General features: G+C 39.5%; 1 protein-coding gene across 8 annotated transcripts in view; it reads left to right on the plus strand.

Annotated features, from left to right (window-relative positions):
• SOX5 (SRY-box transcription factor 5) overlaps positions 1–21349 on the plus strand; it is a 657930-nt gene that overhangs the window by 189992 nt on the left and 446589 nt on the right. For 7 of the 8 annotated variants that reach the window (XM_071815743.1, XM_071815738.1, XM_071815734.1 and 4 more), the window contains one exon: positions 9191–9253. The exons of the other annotated variant lie outside the window; for it this stretch is intronic. The gene's annotated coding sequence lies outside the window, so the exon portion shown is untranslated. The remainder of the gene's footprint in view (positions 1–9190; positions 9254–21349) is intronic. 8 annotated transcript variants of the gene reach the window in all.

Consider the following 21349-nt stretch of genomic DNA (forward strand, 5'->3'; position numbering starts at 1 on the left):
ACCCTGCCACAAAAACTGGGCAGTACCTGGTGCTTCAGAGGCCAGTGGAAAAATCCAGCTTTGTGCTAGATCATATACAGAAGAGTGCGAGTGATAAACAATCTCTTGATAAGGAATCTCTTTCTCTCAACTGTAACCCACTCCCCTAATCCACTTCACCCACTTGTAAGAAATCCCAATGAAGTACTGAAATGTTGCATGTTTGCGTGGAGGTTTTTTCCACAGAAACAAATTTATGCATCCAAAAATTCAGTTTCTAAGCAGCTGAAGTTCTTCAGAAATTTGGGTCAAATCTGATAAGTAATTTTAGCCAAAATAAAGATGAAAATAAAATTCTGAACATCAAAATGATTCATTTCAATGCATATGAAACAAAGCATTTTGACTTCTTGGGATTTCCAAGGAGACTCAGTAACTACAGAGCGTAGCGTTGAGGACTGCTCAGAGGCACATAAGAGATGTTCATATCCTTTTTCTTCCTAAATTGAAGAAAGGTCTTGAATGTAATTTTATCCTCTTCTCATATTCAATTTTTAGTCTATATATACATACACTCACACGTACATGTTCATGGAGGGACAAACAGAATAATTCTATAGGTTTGTGAGTGGGCTGATCCCTGCGAAAAACTGGTAACTGGGATCCACTCCCTATGCCAAGGAAAATATAAATGCTTATGCAGAGCTTCAACTGGAGTGACTGATGAGTAGATCCTGATGTGTCACTGGTTAGGGCAGGTATTAGGATATGGTGCATACACAGATCCTTGCTCCTAATCATGTCTAATTTAAATTCAGATCCTCCTGATCTTGGCAAATACTTTAATCCCTATGACACAACGGTAAGGAGAGTTTGGCAGCAGCATCTTGTTCGGAGTATTTACTTCTAAACTGTGGGTAGCACCTTCTTTTGCCCATCAAAAGTATTTTTAAACCACAGTTATTTGTACAACTCCACTTTCAGCAGTGGAAACTAAGGTTTGGACAAAGCGAGTAGAAATAACTCAGAAAAATTTAATGACCATTAACAGACTTTGCTCAGAAATTTTTTGAGTTTCTTGGGATCTTGAGGATGGAGCCAGGCTGTTCTTGGTGACAACCAATGATAGGACAAGGGGTAATGGGTACAAACTGGAACACAGGAGGTTCCACTTAAATATGAGAAGAAACTTCTTCACTGTGAGGGTGACAGAGCACTGGAACAGGCTGCCCAGGGAGATTGTGGAGTCTCCTACTCTGGAGACATTCAAAACCCGCGTGGACACATTCCTGTGTAACCTCATCTAGGTGTTCCTGCTCCGGCAGGGGGATTGGACTAGATGATCTTTTGAGGTCCCTTCCAATCCCTAACATTCTGTGATTCTGTGTAAATGATACTTCCTAAACATCAGCTGTCCAAAACCTGCATTAAACAAATGAACAAAGAAAATTTTATGTACTACTCAGGAGAAGGGCAAGAAGATGTGTGCTAAGCATGCTGCTACTGTAAATCCGAGTACACTGTCAGGAAACTCTTACTGTTCTTCCAAAGTTTCAGAGTTACGTCATCACAAATAAGAGCCAAATTTGGCCCTCCTTTTTGGCATAGTAATGATTGCTTGCTGTCTTTTTTATTGGTTTTATTTGCTGGAATAGATACTATTTGAACTTACTTTAGAAAGTTTATTTTGGCATTACTTAGGCACAAACAGAGGCTAATGTGTCTAGCTTTCAGATAGCTTATTACCATTCAAATACTCTGTAGATAAATTATATTAAAAGGAAAAAAAACGCACAAAACTATTTCAGCTTCCGACTCATTCTAAAGGGAGACTTAGTTCTAAGTAATCAAAATTGCTTTGGTTGTGCATAGCAGCATTAAAAGCCTTGTCCACTAATTGAGTGTAGCGGCTCCAGTGAAACAGCCTTGCCCCCTCATTATGTGATCTTGCAAGTGCTGTTTGTCATCGTCGCTTGCTGGTCTCAATCTAACTGTACTGCTGGTGCAAATTAATGATAATTCATTATGACATGCCGTGTCCTTCCAGTAGAACAACTATATGGATCTCATACCACCCCCGCCCTTCTCTTCTTTCCTCCCCACGCCTCTCAGAGCCTTTTCTTGCTTCAAGATATCACCCCTGACTTAGCCTTCTAGCTCCTGGTAACTAACTGGTGTATCAGGGCGTATTGTGGCTCCACTGATGGATAGCACCTCCTGCTCTTCTCGTGGCATGTTATAGAGAGATGTGTCTAACCAAAGGTGGTGCTGATGGAGGACTTGTGCTTCAGGGAAAAGCTGTGCCTGCATTTGTGCACGATCACCCACTGCTGCCTGCAGCTGGAGAACCCTACCAATGGCGTGCTTCAGCAAGCAGGAAGGACCAGTGGGTAACACTTTAAATCAAAGTAAGCTGATATATGTGGAGTTTTAATATCTGACTACTGTACTTAAACGCTTGATTATTATTAATTTGTTAAATTTTTACGTCTGTCCTGGCTGCAAGAAATGGCTTTAAGAAAGGAACTAATGTTCCCAACTAGCGTTGGGAGCTCAGAACTCATTACATCCATGCCTGCATTTTCCCTGGATTTCTTGCGGTCACCTTAATAATAATCTCTACTTCTCGTCTTTTGGTTATGCTGTCCTTTTAAATTACAAGCTGATTTGTGGGGGTTGTCTCTTGCTTTTGTGTGTATAGAGAGGCTCCTACAAGGGAGCCCTGATTTCAGCTGGGGCTTCTGTCACAGATTCTCAGCTGGTGGAAGTTGGCTGAGTGCCACTTAAGTCATGGAGTTCATGCAAAAGGTCTGTGGCATAGTATCACTGTTGTTATTTGCATTGCTGGAGAGAGGGGTCTTCAGCTACTGTGATTGTAGCCCACATCTTAGAGAATTAATGTTCAGTTCTCAAAGGTTTGCAGTCTTTTCTCACTTCATGTATTTTCATTTAAAATGAAAATGAACTTTTTTTTTTTTTTTACATTAAAATTGAACATTTTTGTTTTGAAATATCAGTTTTTAAAGAAAATATTTCTACTTCTGCTGGGAGAAATTGTTGAAGTTATTTCCTGAAGGTAATGTTTTCAGTAGATTTTTCACATAAAAATCAACCAACTGTAATTTCTCAATTAAAAAAAAACCAAACCAAAACATTTTGGGCAGGAGACAAGAAAAGAAGGGAATTTCAGATCAAACCTTAGACTTCACATGCTCTCCCCCACCCCCAAATAATAATAATAATAAAAAAAAGAGGAATAGAGGAATCCAGAACTGATGAAAATTATGGCTCCAGGTTCATCCACACTAACGTTAGCCAAACATTAGTCACTTTTCTGAGGTCACTAGATTTTGAACATTGTCATCTGAGCCTGCCTTTGTAGTCAGCACAGAAAGATGCTTTTCAGCAAAAATGCTTGAGCCACCATTAGGCCTTTTCGACCTGTAGGGCTGTCTGTCCATCTCTGCGGGAGGGATCCTGCGCTGTATTCTTAACCCCTACAGCTGAATTTAAGTTGGGTTGCTCATCACTTACCAATAGGTCACTGACTCTGGAATGATTTTTTTACTTTCATTTTATATTGATACCAAAAGGTCCACAGGATGATCTATTAGCATTGAAATATAATGTAGACCCATCTACAACGCCATTCATCAGTAATGAGGTTAATACCATTACCTGCCTTCCACAGATGAGAAACCTGAAGCAAGGGAAATGACTTGGCAGAGGTCAGCCAGAAAAGATGTATATCCACCCACCCCCCACCCCCCAGTCTTGTGTTATTTATTAAGAGAGAGCAAAAGCAAGGTTTTCTTTAACCTTAAGTCCTGGAGTCATGTTTTTCATATGTTAAACTTTCAGATGAATTAGGTTTTTTCCCAGTGGTTTCAAAGCTTGAAGATGTGATTTCTAACAGTTCAAAGCCAAGTAAATAATCTTCTACAACAGTTCATGTATAAAATGTCACTGTGCCTTATCACTCATGGTGTGATTTGGGGGTTTTGAAGTATGCCTGACAACAGCACTTCCAGAATGTACTGCATCTGAAGATATCTCTCACGGTTGCTATCTCACAGCCTATTTCATGTTTAAGACTAAGGGTAAATATTTTGGAGGCAGTGTCCCTGTGGATGTATCATCGAAGAGGAGGAGGTTGGAAGGTCTGACCATGGAGAGGAAAGGTCAGTTGCCTTCTTCGTGTTCCACACTGTGCTAATTGGCAGCACCAACACCAGGTTAACTGGTTTAGTGTGAGCCTGGGGATCTCTATGCTATGTTGAAATAATTTCTCAGGCATACAGCGTACATAAAACTGGTGATACAGCCAAAATGTCTGTTATAGATGCTTCAGAATCAATACTAGAGGTAAGGATGAATACTGTATCATTTTGGGAAACAAAATAAAGCTTAATTTTACTGCTTCAGAAGGGCAGAATTGTTAAGATATTTAACAGTTTACCAAGCATCACCTTTCCGATGAAAGCAAAAGCAAAGATCCTAACTGATTTCAGTACTGCAGAATCAGGCTTCAGGTGTTGCAGGGCACTTGCATACTCAATGCAAAGAACTTTTGAGTTCTTTGAACAAGGGAAAAATATCTTTAATTTGGATTATATGTAATCATTTTGTATTAGAACTTTGACTTAGTTAAGTATAATCAGGTAGCTATTGTATAATTTAAATGGCTGATGATTGTTATTTGATAATAACAACTTATATTTATATAGTGCTGTATATCCCAAAAGGATCCCAGAGGATTTTAAAGACTCAACTATAGAATACACAACAAAGTAAACATTAATTACAATTAAACCGTTACTAGAAAATATGAGGATATTAAAAATCTGGCAGTCTGTGGCTTGCTTCTGCTCTTGTTTGAATTCATTTGGTTTGAGCCAAGCTCACTCAGAGTGCAAATGGATTATTACTGGTTCTGCCATATCTGATTTAAGAAATTTTCTGTACAAGTATTGTAGAGAGAGCAGAAGAGTGTAGAGAAGGGTGTAAATGCCATTGTGAGGTTGCCTGCAAAATCAGCTCCGCTCATGCACGTCGCTCAAGTGGGTGGTGGTTCTACTGTGTTAGGCTCTGTGAGGCTGGTTCATGTTAGACGGGAGGAGGCTAAACACATTTACTTTCAAATGTCACATGCCTACAACAGAAGAGTGGGAAATCATATAGTGCTTTGTACAACCTGTTCTTTTCTCTTTTATTTTATTTTTTTTTTCCATATGAAGTTCAAAATATTTTAAACTTCAACCTTGTTATTGTCATTCTTGGGTTATCAGTGTTTACACTTCACAAAAGTGTGAACAGAGCAGTTTATTCCTTTTGAGCTACTCTTCCAGTCTTTCGTTGGTTCAAGTTGAAATTTCTTCACCAATAGGGCTGTCAGGCATTGGGACAGGGTGCCCAGGGAGTGCGTGAGTCACCATCCCTGGACGTGTTTAAAAGACACGTAGATTTGATGCTTAGGGACATGGTTTAGTGGTGGGCTTGGTAGTGTTAGATGAGTGAGTCCAACAGTTGGCCTTAATGGTCTTTTCCAACCTAAATGATTCTCTGATTCCAAGTGTCCAGCTTTGTACTTTTGTTCCTCAAATGCATATTGTCAATGCTGAAGAAAAAGAAGAAAGCTTGAGAGGTGCTCAAGTGTTCTACTGTATCATTTCAGATAGCAGTACCATGAAACCACAGGTGGGAACTGGAAATCCCACTGCAGCAGGAACTTCGGGGACAAGTTGCATGAAGACAGTCCCGGCCTTTGAGAGGTTGCTACCTAGGACCCGAAAAACAGAAAAACGTGTATCCCAGGGTTGTTTGGCAGTGGAATCACTGAAGTGATTTGGACTACTTCAGAGTAAACTCTTGCTGACCACAAAAACAGAACCAGAAACCCAGATGCTATTTTTGTGGATGGTTAATATAGGCGGTGCACTTGGTGTTGTCTCTTTTCAAACGTATAATAAATTAGAGCCTAATTTTGGAAGGATTTCCAGAACCACCTTGAAATCATTTTGAACAATGAAGTTTTTCCAGCTATTGAGACAAGTTGTTTGCACATAAAGATATAGTGCTATTAAACAGAAATTTGGGACTGTCTGAGAGGGTATGTAAATTACTTTTTTTTACTGGTTTGCAAGAGTTCTTGCTCATTGAGATGGTTTTCAGTTTCTGAAAATTTTAATTTTCCCTGACTCTTGGACACAGCATGTGAAAACATGCTGATTCAAATAATTTTTTCTTAAAATCATAGTTCTTTCTCAGTCTCAGAGCTTTTCTTTAGTTTCCATATTAACAGTCTTAATCGCTGTGTGAAAGTTGTCTGCTGATACTGTCTTGTTTTTCAGATTTGTAATGAAGCATGAGGGATTTTTACATTTTGTGGTGAAAGTTTTGCATGGGTCTTACTGTAAGCCTTTCACAATGTCTTAATTTTTTTATTTTTGGGAGAGGAAAGAAAGGGAAATGGTAACTTACAGGCAAGTTTTCTGCTCCATTTCCTCTATGCAGCAGATGATAATTCTCAAGTAGAAATGCTGTTATGCCCAAGACATGGAGCTCTAATTTTTGGTCAGAAGTATGTGTACTGGTGGCCTATTTACTAACCTGTAATAGATTTAACATAGTTAAAAGCCTAATGTCTAAGGAAAGGTGAGCAAACATGCTCAAATAAATACCCTGGTGGAACCTTCTGAAGTTCTCTCCCACAGCGTTTTGGATCACACCTTTCTGATCCTGCTGCATCCGACCACTGGGAATCGGAACACATTGTAGCTCCAGGGAAATGCTATGAAATGTTGTTTCTTTCTGAAACTGTGTTTAAGAACAGGTTGACATATAACGATAGTAATAATGGTGCTTGTGATCATTAGACCTTGGAATAAGATCTGTGTCTTTGCAGTCATCAGTGATACACAAACCAACAGAAGAATGCTAAGTTAATGTTTTGTGTGTTGGGCTGTGTTTGTAGTGCTGCTATAAATGCACATATATGAAACACAAATGCACCTTTCATATGGGGGGATTTAGCTCTCTGCTTACTGCCTCACAGCACTGTAGGAACTGTTCCCTCTTGTTCTTGTTGCCTTATGCTTTGAAAAGTGTGGATAGATCCTACAAGAAAATAATCCAGCCAAGCACATCAACATCTCTGAAGAGAACTCAGTATTCTCCCTTAATGGGCCTTTGTAAAATTATTTTATCTTTTATAAACTTACTTAAAGGGAAAAAAACCCCACAACAACCAAACCAAACAAAAATACCCACCCCCTCACCCCCAACCAACAGCCAACCAAAACCACCCCAAACAAAAATAAGTGGTTTTTTTTAAAATGGTCTGATTACTAGTTGGAATACAGGAACTGAACTTGCAATTATTAATCCAGTTCTACTTGTGGGAGCAGAAACTAGATAGAAACTCCTGTTTCACTTATTTAAACATAAATCTCTACTAATTTGAGCTTAAATAGATTTCCTTGGGTTATTAGTAGTAGCCTTCTCTGTGCCTGTAGGCCAGATACTAAAAAGTAAAAAAATGTGTGCATATGTGGGTGACGGAGATGTCACAAAATGTGACTAGCTTTGTTGCAGGTATCATTAGAAATGAGTGGATAGAAATGAAATAGAAATGAAAGGGAGACTAGGGGGAATATTTTTTTATTTGTAATAAAACTAGATTATGTTTGAGTAATTTGAAATCCCAGTGGTAAGGACTTAGGTACAGTGTGATAATTGCAGTGATTTTAGAAGGAAGTAAGAAGTAAATAAGAGGTAAGAAAGATTAGCTCAAGTAAGAGCTTTGATTTTTTTTTTTTAAGGTTTGTGTTTTTAGAACAGAGGCAGTGTGTACATGCCATACGGAATGGCAATGCATTAGTGAAAGTAGGTGTTTGAAAGAAACTGGTCTGTTTGTGGGAGCATAAAACTGTTGAAACAGAGCCTAGCAGTGAAGTGTTGAGAAAAGTCTCAGCTGTTCATCCAAGGAAAACAGTGTGTGTGTCCTAGTATAAATGGCTCTTGGTTTAGGCTTTGTAGTGTTTGGTGTCAGTCTGTAAGACTCAAAGAAGGAGAGATGATCTAAATGAGAACCTGAAGGGCCTGGGCTTTTCTTGTGAAAAGTTTTTTCAAAATACTTTTACAAAACACCCTTAAAATGCAGAAGAAAAATGTCAGAACTAATCTCAAGTGGAAAATAATTGAGAATTATTATTACTGCAAACTTTATTAGGCATCTCCTTTGTATGTTTGTAGCATAAAGAAAATATAAATAATAGCTGATTAGTAGTCTTGACTTGAGCTCTCTGTTTTCTGCCCATATTGAACAAATCTCCTACTGATGGATCAATCATTTAATCAATCTACTAACGTGGCCTTCAGCACTATAGTATCTGAGTGCCTCCCAGTGTTGGAACACTCAATAATGCTTGGTTTTTCTCCAGTTACTCTGTACTCTTTAATTTGATTTTGTTCTTAGTTACACTCATGTAAATCTAAAACTATTCCATTGATTTTGATGGAGCAAGCCAGGATTTATGAGCCTGAAGAGCAGAATCTAACCCTTCTCTTGCAATTCCCTAGCTACTCTTAAATTGTGCTAATAATATTTCTTGGAATTATTAATCTGCTCTCTCATTTATGCTCCCTGTTCCTGCTGCATTTTTTTTTTTAATTTCTGCTGCTTTGAGTATGATCCAAAGTCCACTGAAATTGCTGTCAGTCTTTCTATCTATTTCAGCTGACTGTGGCTCGGTTTCACACTTGCTCCTCTCTCTCATTTTTTTTCCCCTCCGCAGACCCTGAGGGTTCCTGTGTGAGTTTCTGTCCGTCTCAGCACAAACTTCTGATTAAAGTTACATATATTCCTACAGTTCTGTGAATAAGCACCTCACTTTACTGGGATCCTAGTCCTCATCTTTTCCTTAATACCTGTTGCTTACCTCATTTTAGTTTTCCTTCAAAGAGATCCCCCACTCCTCCTCATGCCGCAGGTCTTGCGCTCAGGTTCAGCATCTCATATTTTAGGGAGAGCTTTTCTAAGGGCCTGACCTGAATTTTGTGAAAAGTGGAGAAACCTCGCTTATTTCCCTAAGATTTTTGCTCAGAAATAAAACATTGTAGTGAATATGAAAAAGGTTTTGAAGGGGTAATTGCGGCTCTTCCTTTGATGTATTTTTTTTTTTCTTCTTTTCTTTCCCTTCCCTGCCTTCAGTGTTGGAAAAAGAAGAAAATAAAAAGAAAAGGAGTTGAGAATTTAAACTGGGAGACTTGGCAGGTAAGAGGTGTGTTTTCTTACTTGCTGGTGAGGTGTTTCTCAAAGTGCTGATGTGAATTAGCAGCGGGTTGGCTCGGCTCTGGGGGATCAGGACCTACACAGTCGGGTTGAGTTCCCCGTTCCTTTTACAGCATTTCCATCTAACCGCGGGTACATGTTTCCCTTCCCCGGTTCCTCACCTGCGATGGGGGCAGAACTGATTCCCTGCTGCAGGAGGGTGACTTGAGGAGAAATGCCATGAAGGCTGGGAAATAAATAATAATAAAATATTATAATAGGTGGCAGCGCATGTGAGCCACATGGACAAAGTTGTTGTGTGGGCAACTGGGCTGTTGTTTGCATTATTTCACGAGATGTTTTACTGAGGTACTTGTGTGATATCTGTAACTTCACTGCATTCTCCTCTTTGAAGACTCATTTAGTTACTTCAGTCTCATTTCCTGTTCTACGGGGCTTTTAGTTGCGATGGGGGTGAAATACACTATAATCAAGAAGCAACACTTGCTTTCATATGAAAACCGTGCTGGGAGCACAATAACAACTTTGGAAAGCCACACACTCCTCGTTAGGAACTGTCTTTGCAAACTGCAGTTACCTACGGGCTCACTTGAGGTACGTCTCGGGACAAAAGGCTTTTCTTGGGGACAAAAGCCACAGCCAGACTGCCAGATTTCAAACCTTCCTCTAAACTTGAAGAGCTGGAGGTTTGTTGTTTTTTTTTTTCAGAGGAAGAGCTCGAAGATTTTTAAGCATAATATTCCTTAACCTTGTTCTTGGAAAAAGTTGTACCATTTCCAAAACACTCAGCCTGAGGCAGTCATGCATCATAGATAAATCAGCTGAAATGGCAAAATATTGGCAGGGTATGAACAACTGCAGGTAGTTGTTTAATCGCTTGTGTCAAGTAATCTTAATAACAGGTGTAGCCACTGATCCAATCAATTATATAAATTGTCCTGCTGTCTTTCCTGGGTTCTTACTGAGGCAAAGCTATTGATAAATAAGATGTGCCTGAGTGAGACTTTAGTGACTCTGCCCTAAAAGACAGAGTTACTCAAATTGGGCGTAACTGATGTATTTCTGCTTCTCTGCCTTTTCTTCATAGCACACTCCAGCAAGAATCCTTGATTCCCACCCCACAAATTTGTGAGAATACATTTTAATTCTTAATATTTGGAGGTCCAGAAGATGTAAATAATACCAAAATGAGTATTGCACTGTTTGAAATTCCCTGCTGGGTCCACGTGTCATTTCTGTCTGGCGTAGGAATAATAAGCTTTGTGGGGTAACAAGCGCCTCCTTTACTCATCCACGTAGCCCTCAGCATAGAGGAGTTGTGCTGCTTTTTGAAGGGGGCTTCTAGCACCGTGTAACGTGAGAAATACATAACTCCTGTGACTGAGAGCTTGCAGGCACATTGAGCAAGCTTGGTTCAAACTCAGAGGTCAAAAGAAGTTCGTGGCTGATAAGAGAATAAATAATTTTCTAGTCTGAAATAATTTGGTCCCTAGCACTTATGAGGAAACTTGTCAATACAAACTGAATGGCAACACCGTAAAAATAGATTCTTAGTTGGAAAACTTTTGGTCTGAGAATTAAGTATTTGTGTTTTCACTGTGTATGTTACTAACAGACCCCTAGCAAAATGCACATGAAGACGATTAGGGATGTGGTTTGAAAAAATGTATCTTGTGGATTTGGATGGTGGTGTAATTGTTGTTTTGTCTTGTTGTTGTTGGTTTTTTTTAATTTGCAAGTGCTTTCTTGGTTTCTTGAAATTTTCAAAACCATACAATGGCATCTGTTTTTTGCTGCAGAGTTACATCATCTCTAACCAAACCGATGGAATGCATCAGGCTGTCTCCCTATATGTGCTGGGTCATATGTTTGATATTAAAGCTCAGTTTCTGTGCTTTTTAATAACAGTTTAGTTGTCTGCTATGAACTGATAGTTAGCGTGGCAGACTTCAGATAATTCTTCAGGCTCAGCCTCAGTTTCCACTGCCTTTTGTCAGGGTACATTAAACTCTCAAATTTATAAATTATCTTTTGATGTGCTCCTTTTGATTTTCATAGATGTGCCCTTCTACACAATAGGAATAGCGAGTGATTTCTTTTTATAGTTACTTTGCATATAAACATTATGTTACTATAGACTGATCAAATTTGGAATACAAGTGCAAGTAAGAATAGAAAGACATGGATACTGCTACAAAGATTTTTTTCAGCTAAAGTGGTAACAAGTGATATGGAAAAGGTGGAAAAGGCAACTGTCAAATACAACATGTTCATGTATATACAAATATATGTATGACATATATACCCTTGTTTATCTCTGCTGTTTAATTTAAGATTTAAAAAAATGACAGTAGAAAGATTAGTCTATAAAAAGGTTTGAGCCATGTGGCAGAACTTTTCTTACTGTTGCAAGTGAAAAGCAGCCAGGGATTGAAAGAGGGGGGATGTTGGTATCTTTTCTGCATAGGTTGTCTTGAAGTCATTAAAAACAAATTATTCAACCTTTTTCCAAGTAAAGTATAATTTTTTAATGACTTTTCCCTCTATATGATTTTAATGAGAAAGAAGTGGTTATCGGTCCTCCATGCAGAAGTGGTAAAGCACATTAAATGTGCAGCCTGCAATTTGGAAACCCATTGTAGGCTGGAGAGTGTAGCTCTATGAAACAATGAAAAGGAGTTTGTCTGAGATTGTATGCTTGCCTCAGATTTTCTTCTTTTTTTGGTTTGGTAAATAATATAAATGTTCTCAGGCAAATTCGCATTATGATGCCACTTTCTGTTGCAGATATGGTTTTGGTCAACTTGAGAATCTGAGTCTGTTTGTGTGACAATGGGAAGTGGGTTGGGAGGAACTGCTATTTAATGTATTACTTCCCCTCCAGAAAGGTCTCAAAATGAAACCAACTGCTAAATTGGTAATCTGCAAGCTTAGAATATTTGCATGCATTTTTGAATGTGGCTGTGAGAGGGAGGAAGCCCCTGTTCTTGCACATCATTTGTTTTCTGTGTCATCTTGAACTTTGAGATCTGAATCTTCTGTTTGCATGGATGGCTTTAGTTTTGTTTTGTGCTAGTTTTTTGTCTGCAGGAATGGCTTGTTAGTGGATACCTCTCTGTGGTTGATCATTAGACCTACCAGGTCTAAAGAGTATCCTATTTACATCAAATAAGTAAGTCCAAATCATATCATGATTTTTATTGGAGTGTTCATATGCAAGGGTGCTTACTGTTATGTCTTTATGGGTTTCAACTGCAAGAACTGTTGCCTAAGAAGGAGTTAGTATGATTTTATAGCACTGAAGAGACTTAGGATAAGGTTCTTTCTTGACTCGTTATTTTACACCCACCAGTGTGGAACATCCATTAAAATGAGATCAAATGGGAAATGATAAGAAGCTGAGTGCACCAAAAAACGTGTGAAGTTTCCTTTCACATGTCCCATTTTGACAAACAGAAACTATTGCTTTGTGTCTTTCTTTTTTTTTTTTTAAACAACAAAAAAGAAGTTTCAATGCAACCTAGACCAGATGTTTTAATGCAATCTTGATGGATTTGGTTATCTCATTAGGTGGGATGGGTTGCAATCTCTTGCCTATATATGATGAGCAATGAAAACGATGTGACTTTAAAAGCAGTGTTGCTGGGTCTGCTGAGGACATTGGGAGTGAGAAGGTAGCCCTAGGGTCTTGGAGAAATGTCGCAAACCTAAAAATGCCTTGGATCAATCTGCTTGGGATCTGAAACGGTATTCCGCTGGCTTATATGCTTGGTTTTGATTTCCTCTTACAAATGAGCAAATTTCGTATGTGCGTGGCTGGAATCTTTTTACCTCTTTAGGTCAGAGTGCTCCTGGTAATTTTTCTGCTAATGATTTTGCTTGCTCTTTAGGAACACTTTTTTTAAAACAAAAAGTTCCCCCAATTAAAAAGCATTGCTAACTTGCCCTTGAAGGCAAGTGATTCCTCTGGCTTTCTCCTGTGAACAAGGTTTTTTATTTTTTATGTGTGGCCTGCACATGGGTACACGTAGCGATAGGTGCATGATTTTCTTTCTGAAAACCAGATACTGGGAATAAGTGAATTAGTAGTTAAAAGCTCATTCATGCTTCTCTGTGGGAAGTCCTGCTGCTGTTTCCAGTCCTTGTCCGCAGGATCTCACCAGCCTTGGTGTATCTGGTTAGGGGCGGAGGGCAGCTGAGGGACAGGGTTTCTGAAAAGATTTGCCTTTCTTTGGCTTTGAGGCTTATGTGTGGGTGTTAAGATTTTCATTTTCTGAAAGGGGAAATGTTCTTTATTTGGGGGAAAAAAAAAAAAAAAGAGTCAAGAGCTTTATCTGGCTTTCCAGCCTTCTGTGTGTGTTTTAGTAATGTTGCTTTCTGCTGGGAGGTTTTGGTCCATCTTACCTGGAAACAAAGTGCACCTGGGTTGTTTTTCAGAGGTGATGAGTAAGTCTCCTTCTGAAGCTGACGTGATGCGTGGGCACCTCAGAACCTGTGAAAATCAGCTAGTGAACACTTTTTGTGGTTTTCCTTAACTAATTTACAAGTTAGTTAAAATTGCAGCAAATGTCAGCTCCATGGAGCTGCTAAGCTTCACCAAAATATACTGCATCAACGCAGTGGACAAATCCTGCTTTCTCTCTTTGGCCAATATTGTCATCATTTACAGAACTCCAGGAAGTTTTTGTCTCATTTTTTCTGCTTCCAGTCAGATACCTGTTCAATGAAGGAAAGAGACAACTTAATTTACCAAATTCAGTTCTGAAGTGTAAATAGCACTTGTAGTATTTGCTCATGTGAAAAATTGTAGGTTTTGATTTCTAGAGTTTTAATCACTTTAAAGAAAAAGATGTCAAACACAATAATTTAACGGTGTGAATAAGTAATTGCATATAAATATGGAATGATTTAAATCAAGCAAATTGACTTCCTCAGTGCAAGGATGTGGGAATGCAGATGTGCACACTTGGTGGTGATGGAAAGAAATGACCAAACCGAACTGGACTCCCCTGTTCCCGTGGGGCAGATGAAACCTGTCATGCCCAGAGCTTGTAGCTGCAGCCATGAGTGCGGGTGTATGTTCGCTCTGTGGTTTCTCCGGAAGCAGGACTTCAGGTTTCAGTGCCTATGCTTCGTGGATCAAAGCAAATTTTGACTGTGGCTTCCTCTGAGAGGAAACAAGATCTACCAGAAAGTTACCTGGATGATTTGTGTTGGTTATCTGCCACATAAACTCACCACAGAGTAGCTCACAGTTGTTATACCATTTCCTGATGCGGCACATGGAACATCCCAGGTTGAGCACGAGAGAAAAGAGAACGGGGAAATATTGGGCGTGAGCTTACAAAATAATTTCCAGTCAGGAGACTTGATGTCAAGTGAAACATCAATAAAAGAGATTTCAGAACAGCCTTCTTTTGTTGCTGTAAGCACAATTATAAGCTTTCCAGTTGGTCTGACCCATAATTCTGAAATGCTGTCGCCAGTATCATTAGCAAGCTGAGTGTTGCTAACTTACTCAAATGCACAGCAGAGTTCTGGCTCCTCAGTGCCTGGACCAACTCCCAATATTAGGAACGGGAGTCAAACGGCCATCCTTTTTCCTGTGTGAACACACACCCTGCCATTAGCAGTCTGAAGGCAATTTTAATAAAATACATATCCCTGCTGAGCTGGTCTCAGAAGATAAATAAGCAATGTAGAAAAGAAGCTTTTGTTTAAAAGTAATTATTTAAACTATGCATTACAGGTAATTTTCCTTTACCAGTAAAGTAAATGCTATCAGAATTTCAATAATAGCTTTGTGTTACTTATCTAGATAACATGATATTGTCATTTCCAGGAGCTTAAAATGCTGTTTTATTTTTCATTTGTGTCAAATATAAGGGTAAATGAGACCTGAATATATATAAAAAAACCCCTGTGTGTTTTCTATAATTTTCTGAAAGCAGTATTTTGTTTTCAGCCTTTTATAGTAATACAGCAACCTAATGATAGTTTCATAAAGTGTAAACTTAGAACAGTAGGGTGAGGAGCATCTTCTTATTTTCTGTTTGTGTAAACATGCTGCATTTCACATCTGACAGAAAACACTGCTCTTTGAAGAGGTTTGTCAATAATAACTATAACAGCATGGCAACTTTATAATGTTTGTGCAGACATGTACCCATCCGTAGCTCAGAAAAGCAGAGATGTCATTTTTACCCAAGAGATTTTTCACTTTCATAAATTAAATAAAAAAACTTAGCCTCTGTGTTTCTTCCTCTCAGCGTTATTTCTACAGTGTAAACCTCTCTAATCATCACAATATAGTTTGTTATAAGGAAGACATGGAAGCTTTCTTTTTTTCTTGAAGAAGTTACTTCTCTGTATAGGGACTTTAACTGAGAGGATGGGCATTTTGCTACAATGAAAATTTTTATTACTATTATTTCTACTATAGATCCTGGTGTATTTTCTTATTCAGTTATAGATGAAGGGAGGGTTGCTGATTTGAGAGTTGACAGCCCGAAGCCCTGCTTGCACAGCTGATCCCATGTGGGGTTGTCCCCCGTGATGCTTGGCTGCAGCCTCTGTTTCTAGCCAAGAGCCCCATGGCATGCTTGGCTGCAAGGACCTATGGCAGAGAGGGCACCCAAATGCATTATGGGTGGTTTTCAATCCAAATTTAGGCCTAAATTCTGCCTAATCCCCTAACCCAGTGTTTTTTTTACTGGGTGTCTCTAGACCTTTAGAAATGCCTAACCAGTTGAAAGTGGTGGCCCAGGGATTAGGTGGATTTTTAGATCATTTACATCTGGACATAGTCTTTCTGTGCTGGAGTTTCCAATTACCCAAAATGGAGAAAATAGCATTTCCCTACTTCAGAGAAGATTTGTGAGGATCAATGTGTTTGAGATTGTGACAGTAGGATATATCTGTAACTTACATAGGTAATAGATCAACTTAAATACTTTTAATAAAAGTGGACACAATAACTCATTGCTCCGGCACAGGAATATTGTGATGCTTGATGTTTGTGATCTATGTGAAAGAGGTTGAGATCTTTTGATTAAAATGTGATATTGATATAACTGCGTGAATTATGAGCCTGCCTACTTGCACACTGAATTTACTTCTTGACCTAGCCAGGCTGAGGTTTTAATCTGTGGTCCATGAAAGTTGTTTTACCCTCTCCAGAAAGTTTTGCCCATTTCAGGCCATGCCGACCCTCATTCGACTTTCTCCTGTTTCTGCTGTTTGGGTGGCAGGCAGAGCAGGCAGTCAATGCCAGGCAGGGGTCTTCTGCCGAAGAGCGCGGCCGATAGCAAGGTAGCATCGCGACTTGGAGCTGGCAGGCAGAAATCAAAATGCCACCCTTTGGCAGCGGAAAGAGCTGAAGATTTGTCTCCAGCAAGTGACAGGTGCCAAGGTACTGTCGACTGTTTTCTAATTTTAGTGGGAAGGCTGGCAGGGATCTTACCTAGACAGACAAGCGTTGTTTCTTCCTGGGCCGATCTGCTGCCACGCGTCCTGTTCCAAGTTGCTCGGCTCGGTGCCTCCCCGGCGTTTGGGAGCTGGTGTGCTGGTGGGAGGGAGAGGGGAAACCCCTACCCTTTTCTCAGAAGGCTTGTGAAACTTCTGAGCCTGCTTCAAGACAATAAAACTCATACCTTGTATTAGCTTCCTGAAAAGAAGTGTTTGTAGGAATGTTATTAGTAACGCGGCAATTGATTTACGAAGCCTGTTTGAAGTGCCTGTGGCGGTACATGTGGTTGCATGCGTATGAGAAGCTCCTGCGTGTCCTCTCACCTGGTGACTTGGGTGCGGTTCCAGTACAGAAGCAGAAGTGGTTAGGGGAGTCTACCAAAGGGCAAAGAGAGAGGGTCTTCCCTCCTCCAAAGTGACTGGGGCTTGTGTTATCGTTACACAGCATGTTCTGTCAAATTGCCCTGGTTTTGACTTTTGATTTTGGAAATAAGTGTCTAGGGAAAGGTATGAATGAATCTGAAATAGTTCTCTTTCTCCTCCTTTCCTTCATTCACAAGTCACCTTCACAGCTTAGAGGCGATGCGTCCTCTTCTCTGCCGCTTGCAGAGTGGTGTGATGTTCACGGTGTTGCTAGAAACTTCTGTAGTAGGGAGCGGGTTGGCCATTTCCAGGATGGGCTTCATTGGCACTCTTAACTAGCTCTTTCAGTGGTCTCAGAGCCCTTTAGAAAGGTAAATGTGGTTCAGTCTACCTATTTTACCTGTGGAAAACTCAAGGTTTGAGGGAGAGACTGCAGAAGATTTCAGCAGCAGAGCCAGCATCTCTCAAAGTCCCCTTCTGGCGTGTGGTTTGGTGATACATGTACCCATACCTACTGCTGGAGGCTGCTGGAAGAAAGGAGCAGCCCTGCTCCGATGACCTTCTGCCCCGGCGGTGCACCCCTGAAGTTCCTCTTTGCCTGGCATGGGGCTCTTCTGTCCCACCACGAGCCCAACCACAAAGATAAGCTGTCAGAAAAGTGACTTTGGGCAACAGTATGAAGCATTTTCTGCTGGTTTAGCTCACTGAACTGGTTCGTTGTGACCCCAGACAAATGCCAACAAGGCACTGGTTTTGTACAGTCTTTAAACAGCAGACGCAAAGTGATCTGTCACATTTCGAAAATACCTGTAAAGACACTGCAGCTAATAGGGTAGATGTACTTTTCTTCAAATAGCCCATATTCAGATATAATCTCTAATTTAAGAAAGCCTATTGCTTTTATTAATGTGCTTTTCATTCTTATAACAATGATAAGTCCAGTATTTAGCTGGAGTTGGACCAAGGGTTGGACTGGATGATCTCTGAGGTCTTTTCCAACCCAGTCGATTCTGTGATTCTGTGTGATTCTGGGCATTACATAAATAATAACTAAGAATACCCTTTTGTCAAATGTGACTGGAGATGGACAATACAGAATAGTTGATATTTATCACATATTTCAAAGGTCATTTTCACCACCCCCACTAAAAGCTGTACTTGCTCCAAGCATATCTTGTTTGATGGAGGATAAGTTCTGCTGTTTTGAGAGCGGTAGTTTTTATTTATAATTGTGAATGTGTTTAGCCACATGAGGCTGTCAATCAGTGAGATGAAAGCCCAGTAGGATTATTTCTGTAAGTGGCCAATTTCCCCCACTCTTTCCCTCCAAATCAAGGACAGATGAAAGGTCACGATTAAAATAATGATTTTTTTTTTTTCCCCCTAAATTGTAAGTAACAGTTTGCAAGTGTTTTTTACGAAGACGTCAAAACTGCATTTTATCTTGGGGAGAGGGGAGAGGAAGAAAATTATAAGTTCTTGAAAATGTTGGCAATTTTCCAAATGGTTGTGTTGAAATTTATTTTAATTATTGTACTTGTGTCAGTTCCTAGCTGGGGTAAAAGGGGGGGAAATAATTCAGTACAGTATTATGCAGCTATAGATTAAACAATTAATGGTGAACCTCTGTATCCTATTAGTATATTTGAATTCATTATTTCAACAAATTGTTTTATGAGCCAGTGACTAGTGGATTTAACCATTTATTTTGTAGTCAAAACAGAACAGAAGAGTAATTGTCTTGCTGAAACACCTCTCTATGAGTATGAATCTATCCAAGGAATTAACCTGAGACAGTCAAATACTGCAGAATGTCATTAGGAAGTTATTTTGTCCCAAGAGTTTGGTTTTCTTATGTGTGGTTAAGGAACTCACTGTCTGGGAGGGTTTTGGCAACTGTGTGGTGATCATTGCAACAGCTACCAACCCTAGGAGTGTTGAGAACTTTGGCACAATCAGCCTTTCCCTGGAAAATATCTCAGCTGGCATTGCATGTGGTGTGCTTCGCTTGAATATGTGTTAACCACTCACGAGTCAGAAATGACACTTCTTGACTGATCATGGCACATAGATAATCACCAAAGTAAATACTTCCATGAGCAATCTGTGGGCTTAATTTTGTGTATAAGATCTAGTAACAATGACCAATTAAAAAGATTTTCTCAGGAAGTATAATACCATAGGGCAAATTATCTAAGGATGCAAGGATGTCACCGGTATTTCTCTTTGCAGTTCACATTAGAAGTATGCAAAGACCCTCACAATACCCTCATGGAATTTTGGACAGATGTATCTTCATAAATATTATTTATGTGAAATATTTTCTTTTCAAATTAGGCATGAAACCAAGATGATGTCTTTTTATGTCATTAGGTAACACATTTATCTTGATAAAGAAGGTAAAATGGGTAGTATTCTAATCTCAGTAGCTTCTGATTTTCCATTTAGTGTTTTTTCTGTGGCAGTGCGATTTCCTTTTTGCCTTGAAGAATCCCATGCCTTTGTAATGTGTGATAAAATGTGTGTCATCTTCCACCACCACAAGGGACGTGTAATCAGATACTTACTCTATCACAATGATGTGAGTGGTACAAGTAACACTGGGTGACTTCAGGCATCTTTGCACTGCTGTGCAGTTAATCCACAAATTTGACAATGCACAAGGCCTATGAATCAGGTAGAGTTGACCATTTAAAGGCTGCACAGTGAAGTGAGTCATTTCTGGGTGTGCTTTATGTCTGCTAAAGTCGTCTCCAAGAGAGGTCCCATGTCTGATATGTATGTAGTTTTGATTACCATTTTTTGCCATTTCCTTTCATTCTCCTGTGGTGACCTATTGTGAGTTTTAAATTTAAGTGAGGAGCTTTCTTCTCTCTCTCTTTTTTTTTTTTTTTTTTAATGTGAGCAGATGAGTGGAAGATGATGGTGTCACCCTCCTTACAAAATGTTAGGTTTGCTTAGAAAATTGACTGTTTGTGGTTGTAGTTTGGCTTTTTTTTTTCCTCTGAAGTATGTAAATACTTCTTTGGTAGTCATTTTAAATTATAGGCAAGATGCTGAAGCAACATCCTAAGTGTCTGTGGTGGTTGCTGGAACAGACTGTATTCTGCTGCACTTCTGCTGCCTACTGTTCTCTTGCTTTCTACTTCTGGGTGAGTCATGTAAATATCTAGCGCCGAGCTGTAGGACTAAGAGTGTAGCATGAGATAACTATTCCCAGGATTTCTCCAAAACATCAAGGGTGTTGATGTTGCATAGATGTGTTGCTGTGAGCTGTTTATCACTGGGTGCATTGCTGGGGAGGAGGGGTAGCAGCAGAGGTGTTGCTCAGGCTGCTTCTGAAGAGGGGTGCTCTGTTGTCCTCTTCTACTTTGGTAGGCTGAATTCACTAAAACTAAGGTGTTTCTTGGCCTAGGTCTTCTGAACTTGATTTACTTGTCTTCCTCTTAAAATGGCAGAATGGAATTAGGGGGATGTGGAAAGGGAGAAGGTTTGGATGCCATCTGAGAAAAACATTTCAGGGGTACTAATTTTCCATTGTACACAGTGAAACCTGAAGGTCAGCGAGACTATCAATGTGAAGAGAAACATGTGAATGTGATGTTGGGAATACATGCAGGGTGTGCCTGTGTAAAAATACGAACAGTAGGACATTTAAGGGATGAAAGGTAGTAGAAAAAAGTGAATTTTTACATGCACAACACATTTTCTTTCCCTTTCACTACAGGAGACGGGTCGGGAGGAGATGTCGATTTGTTTTGGAACCTCTTCTGGAACTTTGTGAGATGATTTGTAGATGAGGTGTGCTGTATTATGAGAGCTTCTACTGGCTGCCTTGCCAATGAATTAGGACCCTATTCCACCAAAAAAAAAAAAAAAAAAAAAAAGCACTTTCTTTTGCTTCAGAGTCCTTCGATCATTGCTATAATTCTCTGAAAGCAAACTAATAAAACTTCCTATTGACTAGCACTTGTGTGTGCTTTGAGCAGTTATTTATGGTCTACCATCAGCAGATTAAAAATCAATTAAAATCCATAGAAACAGCCAAAGTTACATACTCCTCTTCGCTGGTAAAGATTTCTTTAAAAAGATTTTACATTAATACTTGCTGCTTGGTATTACTGAAGATAATGAATCAGATTTAGGCAAAGTCTATGCATCTTTACCTTTACAGAAGCCCTGCTAAGAACCTCTTATCCGCTGTGCCTCTCGTCCTCTGTGGAAATAGGAGAATTTATGCAATTCATT

The sequence above is a fragment of the Patagioenas fasciata genome, chromosome 1 (genome assembly GCF_037038585.1).
Source record: "Patagioenas fasciata isolate bPatFas1 chromosome 1, bPatFas1.hap1, whole genome shotgun sequence".
NCBI classification, from domain to species: Eukaryota; Metazoa; Chordata; class Aves; order Columbiformes; family Columbidae; genus Patagioenas; species Patagioenas fasciata.